This window comes from Ruditapes philippinarum, unplaced genomic scaffold (genome assembly GCF_026571515.1).
Source record: "Ruditapes philippinarum isolate M1 unplaced genomic scaffold, ASM2657151v2 ctg91_1_1_1_1, whole genome shotgun sequence".
NCBI lineage: Eukaryota > Metazoa > Mollusca > Bivalvia > Venerida > Veneridae > Ruditapes > Ruditapes philippinarum.
Window position 1 is genome coordinate 40604 of NW_026863704.1, and position 12569 is coordinate 53172.

A 12569-nucleotide genomic window follows, 5' to 3' on the forward strand; every position below is an offset into this window, starting at 1 on the left:
AAAATGCTGACAGTTCACAATACCACCGTTTGATATTCTATAATGTGAAGTGAGTTATATTAGATATATTATACAGAATACGTAATTTGAAATCATACATGTGTCATATGACATCATGTGATAATGTTATCTTAACTCTTACATTTTAAAGTACAAAATATAAAAAACAGTAGACTGTTTCAGGTATTTAGTTGTTTATATATACGAATTTAGAATTCTAAAGAGTGCAAAATGATAAATGCAAACAATGATGAATGTCAGCTTAATCGCCTACGTTATGTTTGGCTTTTTTTTAGTTTTTATAAACCCATTATATAAAAAATATGCCACATTTTTCCGAAAGCTTTCTAAATTGTAGCGTCATTTAATAATTTCAAAAAGTACATATTTGCCATAAAAAACAGAGTCATATTTTGCTTCTAAAGCAAAATGTAATTGTTTCTAAATATTAATTTCCTTGAATGTGCTTGCCATAAAACATCCAGAAATCATCTTTGTAAACATGTACTTAGGCTTGTAAGTAAAAAAGGAAAAAGTTTGCAATTCAAGTATTGACAAGCATCTTTTATTCCTAGAATAACTGATTTTCAGTATTTATCACCATATTTCTCCTGCATGACAAAGGTAGTAAGGGCTATTTTCTCATTTTTTACTTAAATTGTTAATGAGCGTGTATTGAAAGTGTCTTTGCTTTGTGTAATTCTGTGTTCACTTGTCCATATTATACTTGTTTGTATTTTTTCAAAATTAGCATGATTCTGATTCGGCATGATGCTAAATTGGAAATTCAAAGAACCGCATGAACAGATGTTACTTTTGTATGTCATAGAACAATACAACAACAAATTGAATGTATTTGTTAAATATATCTTTAAGGACCTGACTTTCTATTTTAAAAATATATACATGTAAAGTTCCATAATTATTTCGTATTGATTTAATGAATTTACAAAGACATGTGTGATGTAAAACTGACTAAAATAACATGACATCGTTAATCACATAAAAACTTTTAATTTCTTTAAACAAAATTCTCGGAATTCCCTTTAATTATCTATTATCGAAACTCTATATCTGTAATAAAACGCACTTAACATGATCCATTGCGTTCCGATAATATAATTGTAATTGTAATCGAGAAAATATACTAATGAGTTACCCATTGATCGTTTAAAATCGATAATCTATGACGTTATCTTGATGAATGCAAGAAATGCAGTGTCATCACAATAATAATGTAATGCTTTTAAATTCGCTATCGACACATAATTTTCGTTTTATTTCACAGAGAGTAAAATTACCTTTTGAATAGTACATTTTCTTATTGGACTTAATGATTATAACTCACTAAATATAAAATGTATGCCTTATAATTTTCGTCTCTAGATTTATTGATACATTTATTTTCATTATTGTTTAAGCCTTACAATTCTGTTTATTTATTTTTTGTAGACCGCTTTATGCGAAATTTTTTTTTAAAAGAAAATAGCGTACAAAAATATTACTGTATTGCTGCGAAAAACTGCTGAAGTATACATATATAAGTACATGTATCTCTAATAAGAAACAATTAATTTTTGATGTTACTAGATACCATTTGTTTTCAAATAATCATTTTATATTTGTTATAATGTCACATTTGAAACGTTGGAAAATATTAATTAAATTCATTATCATTATTAGTCAATAAAAAATACAAATCTTTGAAATACCTCTTTCGCAGTTTTTAAAATGAGCAGATATATAATTACGTAATTCTGGCCAAATTAGACAGTATTAGTCGCTCTAGTCCTAAGGACATATAATCATTTTTGTCACGAACGAACGAGATTTGTATGGTCATTGATTATTCTGGACATTCAAGATAAGAAAAGACCTGTCTATTATCTCAAAACCATCATTACTGACAATTATCTCTATTTTGAAATAGGAATCCGTATCTAAGATACACAGACACATAAAAGTAGGTTTAAAAACGGGAAATGAATAGAATGTTTACATTAACGACAGCAATTTTGGAGACTGTTTGATATTTATTACTAATATTTTTCATTTAATCAAATTACAGACAGACAGTAAAGGTAGTAAATTATCAAAAGTGTTTGACAAAAACAATTGAAGTTCTCGAATGATTTTGTAACTGTTTCTGTAAGAAGTGTTACCTACAGTAATCAGATTTTACTTATTCTTATATTATCCTGTAAAGAAGGAGCGACAGCCAAGTTATTAAGGTGTTTGGTTTTCAAACCAGGAACCTTTGGTTCTAGCTATAAAGGGGTTTTGTCAATTTGACTACACATATTGATAGTATAGGTTAGGTTAGGTTATGTCTTGTAGGCAGACGCGAAAATAGCCCAGGGGTCTCACATTTTATATAGACTTCTTATCATGTGATAAAACAATGCAAAGAGCTAAGATAGTTTGTATGTAGCATCACCTTATGGGCCTTCACAAAACTGATATTCATTTATAATCATGCCTTTTGGGTCAATATATGCCACGCCCAGAAAGTCCTTTAACTTTTGAATTATTAACTTTTGAATTAAATGCATTTAATTCTGATTGCATGTTTTATTTACAATTCCAAAAGCTGATATAAGAAATTCTGCATGTAGCATTATCTTGTAGTGTTCGAAATAGCTGATATTGACCATTCACCTAGGTTAAATATTGGCCAGCTCCGGGGTCACTTGATTTTAAAGACTTATATAGGAAACATATTGAAACTTTTTTTGTAAAGATCAGAGAATAGACTTTTAGCATGTAGCAACAGTTTGGAATATTTTTACAAATGTAATATTATTCATGACCATCAGGTCAAAACTTGCTGTGCACCGATAGGCACTTGCTGTATGAAGACTAAGTTATAGGAAAAATATCGTATCTCTCAGTGGAGTACTACTTTGCCTCTATAGTTGGCATACATAAATTCTATAAGAATTTATAAAAGTTTCATTAATCTTGCTCCTAGGGTTAATTTCAATTCAAGTATGCCCCCACCTTGGAGGTCATATAATATCATAAAGATGATTGTGATAAAACATTTTCCAGACAAGTATCTGGATGTGGTCTATTCCCTTTTTGACCACTCAAGCAATACTTAATGCTACTTGAGTGTTACATGGAAAATTTGCTTTATACTTGTATAGAGATAATAAGGTGTGTTATAAAACACCAATAAAACATAATATGGTTCGATTTATAGCATGTTCGTGTTAGGGTTTAATCAATATAGTGTATTATGAAAGTATTTTAAAAAACTTGAAACGCTTTTTTTGACACATATTGATGTCATACGAATTTTTCAATTAAATCAAAATAAGTGAAATTCTATTATATTTGATTGCTCATCACAACTTTTGTATTGCATTCTAATAGCTATTAAATTTCGCGCAAACAATGCCTTTTCAATTAATGCAGCAGTTAAGAATGTCACTTGTCACAAAAAAAACACCAGATTTTCTTGAAATCGAGAAAAAACATTGTTCGGAAGAATGCAAGCTGATTTATTACATTGCAAAAATATTCTTGGTATTAAATCTCTTTTCAAAAAATTATATATGAAGAAAATAATTTTATCTATTTTGGTCTATTTATAATTGTAAATGCCATTTTATCCGATATCTTATTCCTGTAATGATATTTCTTTTGCAAATCAGATGTGTTTTGAATGTTGTATCATAAACAATAATATTTTAATCTGCTTTGATCAGTGTGAACATTAGGCCATGTTATGGCAAATTATTCTTTATTATGTGCTGCTGGCGCGACGTAAAACCCAACAACAGAAACAACACTGTTTTACTATTTATGATAGTTTTACAATCAACGCGTTTTATCTTATCATGTCTGTTTCATCACATTTTATTACAATACACACTGATATGTTATTATTTATGTACAACTGTTTGTAACAAAATGTGCCAAAACAAACAACATTACATATCTTTGGTTAAATAAAGATTTGTTGCAATTAGATTTATTGCATTCAATATATTGTAAGTTGTCAAAACATTGTATTTCAAATAAACAATGTCTTCCAAATTCTTGATTTACAATAGTATGAGGTTTTAATTAAAGTGTAACTATCAGCTGCAAAATAAATGCAATTTTCTGCTATGTTATTTCTCAAAATGAAAACATTCTTAAGTTTTTTTATTTTCGTTCATTTCATAACAATTAATACATCTGTTTTATTATCACTTCTATGAGAGGATTTCATTCCTTATATTATTTGAAGAACACGTCTTCGTAGATCACAGCAAATATAGAGAAATCGTTCTCTAAAACCATCCATTCTAATAAACGCAACGACATTTTTTCTGTATAGATTCGGTATTCAGCAATTAAAACTAAGTTTGAGATTGATTAATTTCCAAAACAACGACATTGAAAGTTGCAAAAATGCTCTGTAAAAGAAAATATTTGAAGGTTATTACCGCCTGGGTGGGTTTTCAAATACCATGCTTATTCAATACTCATTATGATCGTTAATTCATATATCAATATTGATAACAGTTTCAATTCGATTACGTTATGTGAAAAAAAAAATATTTCCCTCATACATCAATTCAGCTTAATTAATTTTTAAGGTTTTTTGGTTTATTTGACGTGTAAAAAAAGACAAACATCTAAATTGAATTTGAATATAAATTGCATTAGCGTCAAACAAAATATCTTCTTTCAATAATTCAAAGCTAATATATTGCCGAATGTAATTGATATTTGTCACTTACATATAGAAAATGCTTATTATCTAAATGTACAGACTAACATTTGCATAACGTTTACCACAAAACGCAGAGCAGCTCGATTTTATAAAACATAGATAAGGCAAAAGGTGAGAATTATTTAATAAGAATAATTCATATCACACCAGAAAAAATATTCGTTGTACACTCGTACTAACATATTTATTTTCTTTTTTATCTGATATCGGATGGTATATGGAAAGTTTCATAATTATGTCTCTGAAATTAAATAAAACCTTCGATTAAATACAATTATATATCCAATAACGCTGAATGATATATTCTCAGGTAAATTGGGAATGAAATTGTATATTGGATTACCCCTTTATATCCAATTATCGTCTGGCGAATAAATGATGTTTAGATTTTTAATAATATCATGCCTTACCTTATTTGCAATGTATTGCAGAAAACATGAAGGTCATTCAAATTTTAACATTTGCTTCTATAATTAAAAATGTTAGATAAAAATGTTTCATTGGAAATGCTTAATTGTGAAACTTACGCGGAGTTGTTCACCAGGTTTAGCCACCAATAAAGTCGTATTAGTACTTATAAATTCTTATAAAATGTAAACAAAAAAAATGTTCTAGAACATTAACGTAACGGCGTGTCTTATAAAATTTGTTTTTGGAATAAATTTTCCATATCGAGAATGCAATGATGCCTAACAAAGATTTTTTTCAAAATTAATACCTCACTCATGATGTCTTTCCGAGTAAATTACATTGAGGTCAATTACGTCGGCCGATAAACAAATTGTGGCATTTTTCAGGTTTAATAGCAAGCACTTTCCGTTCAAAATTACTTCTCAGTTTTGTTAAAATTGTCCCAATTAGGCTTGATAAGTGATATTATGTGTACTTGATAGGGGAATAGTGAATCAAATATAGGCTTGCTACTCTTAATGACGTTGCCATTGTGAAAATTTCAATTAATGGAAACCCCTCTTATGAACTACTCATGAGACAATTTGACTTAAGGTTAGATCTTATTACACTTTACATGTAGCAGTAGTGTTATCAAGAAGCTGATATAAATCAGATTTACTCTAAAGTCGACCTTATCAGAAGAAAATAACGAAACTTAGGTTCTAACCTAGAGTTATTAATTATAATATGCCACGGTATCAGGTCTTAGACAGGCATCACCTTTAATGTATGATTTTGCATCCTTGTGAAAATAGACGGAAAATTAATGAACAAAAAGAATAAGAAATGTAATATAAATTGTCGTAATAAAATAATACACAAGCAGTAGTCATTACTTTTATCACAAATTAATGAAACTGTTAATTTTTACTTCGTACACTTAGCAATTTTTTCTCGTGTTCTAAATTATTAAATGCTTTATAAACTGGTTTTACTTTTGCAAGAGTTTTCTACAAAGTAATTAACATGAAAAACTGTGAATAATACTAAAAAAACATAAAAGCCCGTTTATGCAATGGCAATAAAATCGAATGAATGCATCTTTTAAAATAAGTTGAAAGTTTCCCAATTGCAGTCTGAAAGGTTCTTTCTTTAAAAATATAGACCTCCGTACAGGATGAGTTCTAGACTACGTGATTATAGATTAAAGAATTTCAACTGGATCTTTTTCACTGAGAATAATTAACATTCAAGTCGGAGCTTTAAAGCAGATTACGACGATTCCAACTCTCAATTTCGGCTTGTACCCGCGATAAATTGACATCTTTTTCTCCCCCAAAATATTAAAGTATTATAAAATACAAATACAATATGTTGCTATTTTAGAGCATGCTATTTCCTAACATGATTTCACTTTGCTATTTCTTTATAGGACACGTTACAAAAACAGCTTTTTTTATTGACAACATGTACCATTCAATGACTTTTTTAAACATATTACATGTCTTCATGTTTGACATCTGAGTAAATAATAATATCAATTGAAGTAATCCATCGTTTTGCATGGTTGAAGGGATAGTCAGTTGAAGGTAATGCTATCAGACATAAAGATTACTAGAATGTCACGATATAATCAATTTTATCCCGGACTTTTCAGATAATGAAGAGCTCGTCTCTCATCCCAGAAGATCAAGCTGTTATTAAAGACGATCAGAGACAATAATTCACAAGTTATACCTTACTGGCACGTAAGTATTCTTGCAAATATGTAATCTAAATATAGCTGCAATCTCATTGGTCCAAAAAGTAATCAACAGCATTTGATTTTGAATTAAAAAAGAAAAGAAAATAGAAAACGGCATCAGGCAAAAATATTAATGCAAACTGGGATGCAATATTTATCCAGCTGTTTTTTGTGTGCATTGTATTTTAATTTTGTATTTGCAAACGTGGTTATGAATTATCTCTTACTAAATATATTCACTGTTTCATTTCGGCGGAAGGCTTTTTGTAACTTTACAGGTTATTTGCCATCCTGTTCCCGGTCCACTTTGGCAATGATTGAAACACGTTTCCCATGGTCGTTTACCTGTTGTTTAAATAATGATTCTTCCTATTAGTAATACATTTATTGCTGGTGAAGATATCTAATCCCCTCGTTTTTTTAACTCTCTTTACAAGTCTCGTAAAGAAAACCTCTTTGTCAAGAATTAAATAAACAAAACAAATGTAATAACAGTTTTATAACTGCTCAAGTCATACAATAAAGCAGTACGTGTAATAAACTGCTCTTAAGTGCATTTAAAAATAGCTTAAGACATCATCATGCTGACACGTATAGCATATGATTTAATAGTACAATGATTGGTCTATAAATTTCTTCTTATTAGCGTGAAGTAAAAGGTCTTTTGTTTAAATCAGATTTTGCCAAATTTTTAAATCAATAATATAGAAATTAGAATAAATAACTATAAACTACACAGACATATTGTTAACGCAAATGTGTATAATGGAGCGTGTAGACGTACCTAGGTACGTTATATCTGTATATACATGCACATGAAAATTGAAAAGAAAAATCAATACCTTATATATTTTATCATATTAGCCTTGAAAACAATGTTTGAAATACCAAAATGAGACCAACTGCTTCAGGTGAAAAAAATGCATGAATATGTTAACTGTTATTGCATTGTAATAAATTATTGTAAAACATTTTACTATAATATTTTTTTTGATGAAATATTTATCTAATTGCTGTTTAAGTTTGTCTGACAGCAAACATGAAAACATCAATTTATTTATGCAAAATATGACTGCAATAAGTATTTTGATTGACTGAAATTCGTCAAATTTCTCACATTTTAGAACTTATCGCTTTTTTGTTGCATCAAAATATATTAAACTCTCTTAAGCTTTAATCCCTTTAATACAGTGAAGATGGGACGTATAGCTATAAATATCTATTTTCGTGTCATTTTTCGTTGAAAGTACCAATATTTAAATGAAAGTGAACATAATTTTGTGTGTGAGGTTTCGACAATTAAGGAAAGAATATTTTTAATGAACTTATATTTTTTTATTATTTATTTATTTGTAGTTTAGGTTACATTTTTATGTATATCAATAAAAAATAAAAAGATATTTCTACGTGATTCAGATTAAGGATTATATAAAGTTATCCAAAAGATCAACATTAAGTGTCGTACATCTGTGTGTAACCATATCTTGGTATTAACCAGAAAATGCTCCCTTCTATTGCATATGTAAATCAGCTATGATGCTTTTGTAAGAATAATCCCAGATATCGAGACTTATGATAAACATAACAAAAAGGTCATTAAAAAACGAAAATACAAAAGTCTTTGTAGACAATGATCTGCTAAAATTAAGACATTAGAAAGATTTGGCAAGATAATATTACCTTATCTTTTCAAATAGCTTATCATGGGAAATCAACGCATCAAACTACTCATTGTCGCCATATTCTTGAATATGTGTTCTTCAAACTATACAGTAATTTGCGATCTTGTATGGTTATCAATAGTTGAAAAATGATAAATACTATTATTATACCTCAATATTTCATTCATAAAACTCCCATACTAATTATATATAATTAATTGTTACAAGCAAAATCACCCTCAAGAGAATATTAACCGGTTGATTAATTCTTAGTTTTAATACCATTTTGGGCACATGAATATCACCAAAATATAAAAGTTGTCTTATTATTTCTAAAATTTCTTATTATCTTTGATACCACCCTCCATACGAAATGTCTGTTGGAATGACAGTGGACATTACAAACTCTTGCAATGCCAAAATGTCAAATACATGCCTATTGTGGATCGTTTTTACGGCCAAGTGGAGCAAACATACGACATGCATAGCACAAATAAGCTACCATATTTTATTGTTAGTTTGCTTATCATGAGTACCTATGGTTTATTGTTTCCAGATTGTCTGGTCCATTTGTAATTACTAAATAATTATGAAACTCGTAAACATAGTTTTGATATAGAGCTGTTGAATATGTTAGATTGAAATGAATGATTTTAAATACTGTTTTGATGGTTGTTGTTTCTTTATTTTTCTCTCCTACATACTTGCTTATTTAAGCAAAGTATGTTCATCATATGGTAACTAATCATAGCATCTCATTTATGATATTAATGTCGGACAGATGATAGCGAAGGTAAAGTGAATGACCCTAGTTTATATTTGACGTTGTTTTGTTTGTGCCATAGACTAGTCATTTGCCATGCAAAGTAGCAAACTTATTATAAGTTTTCACTATATATCATTTCTAAAAATGCTGAACGTTTATCATTATGATTGATTTGCACTAAAAATACTCATTTAGTGAGTATGATATTGAACAAATCAGGTCGATAATAACGAGTATGAAATAAATGTATCATAAATTTTTCTTTGTGTAAAAACAATAACGTAGTTACATACAATGAAATGATTGAAAATAAAGTTTTGTAATTTAATATTTTGTATAATGTTTGCATCATTTTGTCGGTATGGTTTTAGATACTTTCATTTTAAAGGTATCCGAAAAGTATCTTTGTACACAAATATTTATTTTATAAGTATAAAATAAAACTACTCATTAATTTGTTCGTTCCTATGATTTGCAATAGAGCGTATGTTTAAAACACAGACTCATTTCACAGAGATTGATTATCACTGGATTTGTTCCCTGTATAACAGCAAAAAAGAATATGCAGGTAGTAATTTGAGGAACATTATATATATATATCAATAATACATAATTGAGACCGACGTCTATCCTTAAACATATGATATGAAATAACAACTAAACCATCAGTATTAAATTACACATGTCATTTCTATTATATTTGGTGTGGTTATATTTCATTAAAACATGATCTTTCCTTCCAGAAGGGCTTTGATTTAGATGTAAAATAGCAATCAAAGATCGGTATTCATTTACATATGTCATTCCGATTATATTCGGTGTAGTTTTTTTTTTAGTCATTCGTGATCATTGTTGTCAATATCTTATTGCATTGAAAATGGAATATTGCTTAAGCCTATATTGTAATGTCCATTATCTTGCACAAATATTTATTGCGAGGCATCTCTCTTTAACAGACTTTTGTTTTGCTAGATAAAACTAAACGAATATTTGGACATGTGTGTTACTACAAAACAGTAATGCTTGTATTTAATTGATACGTTCATGAATGTGGAAATGTCCATTTAAAACACATAATATTAATGTCAATGAAACAGTGCGTTTAATGTTTGATTTGTACGGAACAGATTTTATCGGCAACAATACCAATCTTTATTACGTGGAAACCATTTAGATTTCTAAAATATGTATATGCAATTCGAAAAATAGCGCTGCTACATGGTCGATATTCTTAGTAATAAATATAACTTAACGCCTTTATACAACGCTATATGTACAAAACATGCAAATGCACAAGGTTGCCATTCGACTTTATCGATTCGACTTTTTATATTTAATTACGAATTTGTTTTATTGTAAAATTGTAAAACGATATATTTAAACAAACACGTAACCATGTTAACTGGTAATGACTAATAACTTGTTGTGAGCATTTGTTTTATGTGATCATAGTTTGCATCTTATAACAATTTATGACATGCTGATTGTAAATGGCGGTGTCATGTTATAAATCATATAACATATGGTCATAAACTCCTTATAACGCATTAAATTTAATCAGGTATTTTCAATTCGTGTCGTAACTTATATTGAATACAAATTATTTGAAATTCACTACAAAAAAAAATGCTTTGCAAAATGTTTTAACAAGGATTGTGATTTGATATAAATCATATAAAACTGTAACTTATAAAGTCATTTGACGATGATTTAAAATTTCCATTTGCCATTCTGCCTGTGACTATTCGGAATTTACAAAATCTTTAGGAATGTGTTAAAGGACTTATGCCAAAAATGTAAGTTGAGATCATTATACAGATTACATGTAGATATATGTTCGGTAGTTGAAGACAACTTTTAAGGTAACATAGAAATTAAAATCACAGTACTTAAAAATACAATTCAAATGTTTAACCATTCATAAAAGTAATTAAAAAATTTACTTGATTTGAAAATATTAAGTTATTGTTTTGTATTCAAATTCCTTAAAATGAGAGATGATATTTAAGGTCGGTGAAATGGATAAACGTGGGAAAAAATAAGGTTTTTTTTGGTCTCGCTTTTATTTTCCTATGTCGACTTGTATGAAAAAAAACTGTTGTAAAATGATTAAAAATTGGCGGGACACTTATCACATGAAAACTTGTATTTTATTCATATATTTAAAGATAAAGTGATTATTGAAAGACAAAATCTGCTAACTTCCGGAAAACAAAACTAAACAAATATAGAACAAATATGACTGCAGATTTTAAATTTGTAAAACAAACAAATGCGTTTCAAGTATAGATGCAGCATTTTATTGATTGAAACTTAAAAATGCATACACGGATAATTATCTAGAGTTATTACTATTTTAATTTGATGTTTTATGTAACTTGTGTGTCTTATCATGTCTTGTTTGTCGTCGGTCTTATGTTTTATACAGTATAAATGTACTTGCATCTGTTGGTTTTGTTCATAGTGCCTAGGAAAGAAATATTCCAATACCTTTCATTTACAGAACTTGGTTTGCTTTATATTCAAGTATATTCTAGAATATGTGTTTGCGTTTGTAACTTATTTTAGTGCTGATGTGAAATCAATAGAATAAAATCAAATTAAACTATAATTGTCTAAAAATGTAAAATATGGAATTGTTATACACACTGTAACTACAAGATAAAAATTTTGTAATTTGTTTTATATTCAATTCAGTTATATCATTATCATAATCGACTGCAAAAACATTTGATTAGCAGTATAACGTCAGACAGTGTTTTTACAATCATTTTGGAAAATATGGAAATACTTGAATAAATATATTTCTCTCGACTTTCTCTGACAATAATGTCAAATTATTGTAAAGTATGAAAACAAAATGTCATTTATCAATTATAATTTTTCATGTTTATGTTACATGTGACCATTATAGCTGTTTTCTTCACAATAATTAAATCCTTTGGACATGTAGGTAAAAGTATTGCTACATAATTGACTACATTTTATGCCTTGTCTGTTTGAAATAAAACCAAAGTTGATATGAAAAGGTCGTAACAAGAATGAAGTCAGTGACTTAGCGTGACATTATTTTCCTCACAGATAACATCATTATTGTATTTGGCTTTGATTACTAATACATGTAGTTTAATGATATCAGTAATGGCAATACTTTCTGTGACGGGTGTAAAAGATTGATAGATATGATTGGTAAATATTATGTGCTTGCGTAAGGAACATTTTGTTTTCTTAAAAATTGGTACACACTAAATGTTTAGTGTATCTAATATACTATAT

The 12569-nt window shown here is 28.4% G+C and overlaps 1 protein-coding gene across 2 annotated transcripts in view; it reads left to right on the forward strand.

Annotated features, from left to right (window-relative positions):
• LOC132723085 (calcitonin gene-related peptide type 1 receptor-like) overlaps positions 1 to 12569 on the forward strand; it is a 130159-nt gene that overhangs the window by 28098 nt on the left and 89492 nt on the right. For both annotated transcript variants that reach the window (XM_060707748.1, XM_060707750.1), the window contains exon 2: positions 6780 to 6870. The gene's annotated coding sequence lies outside the window, so the exon portion shown is untranslated. The remainder of the gene's footprint in view (positions 1 to 6779; positions 6871 to 12569) is intronic.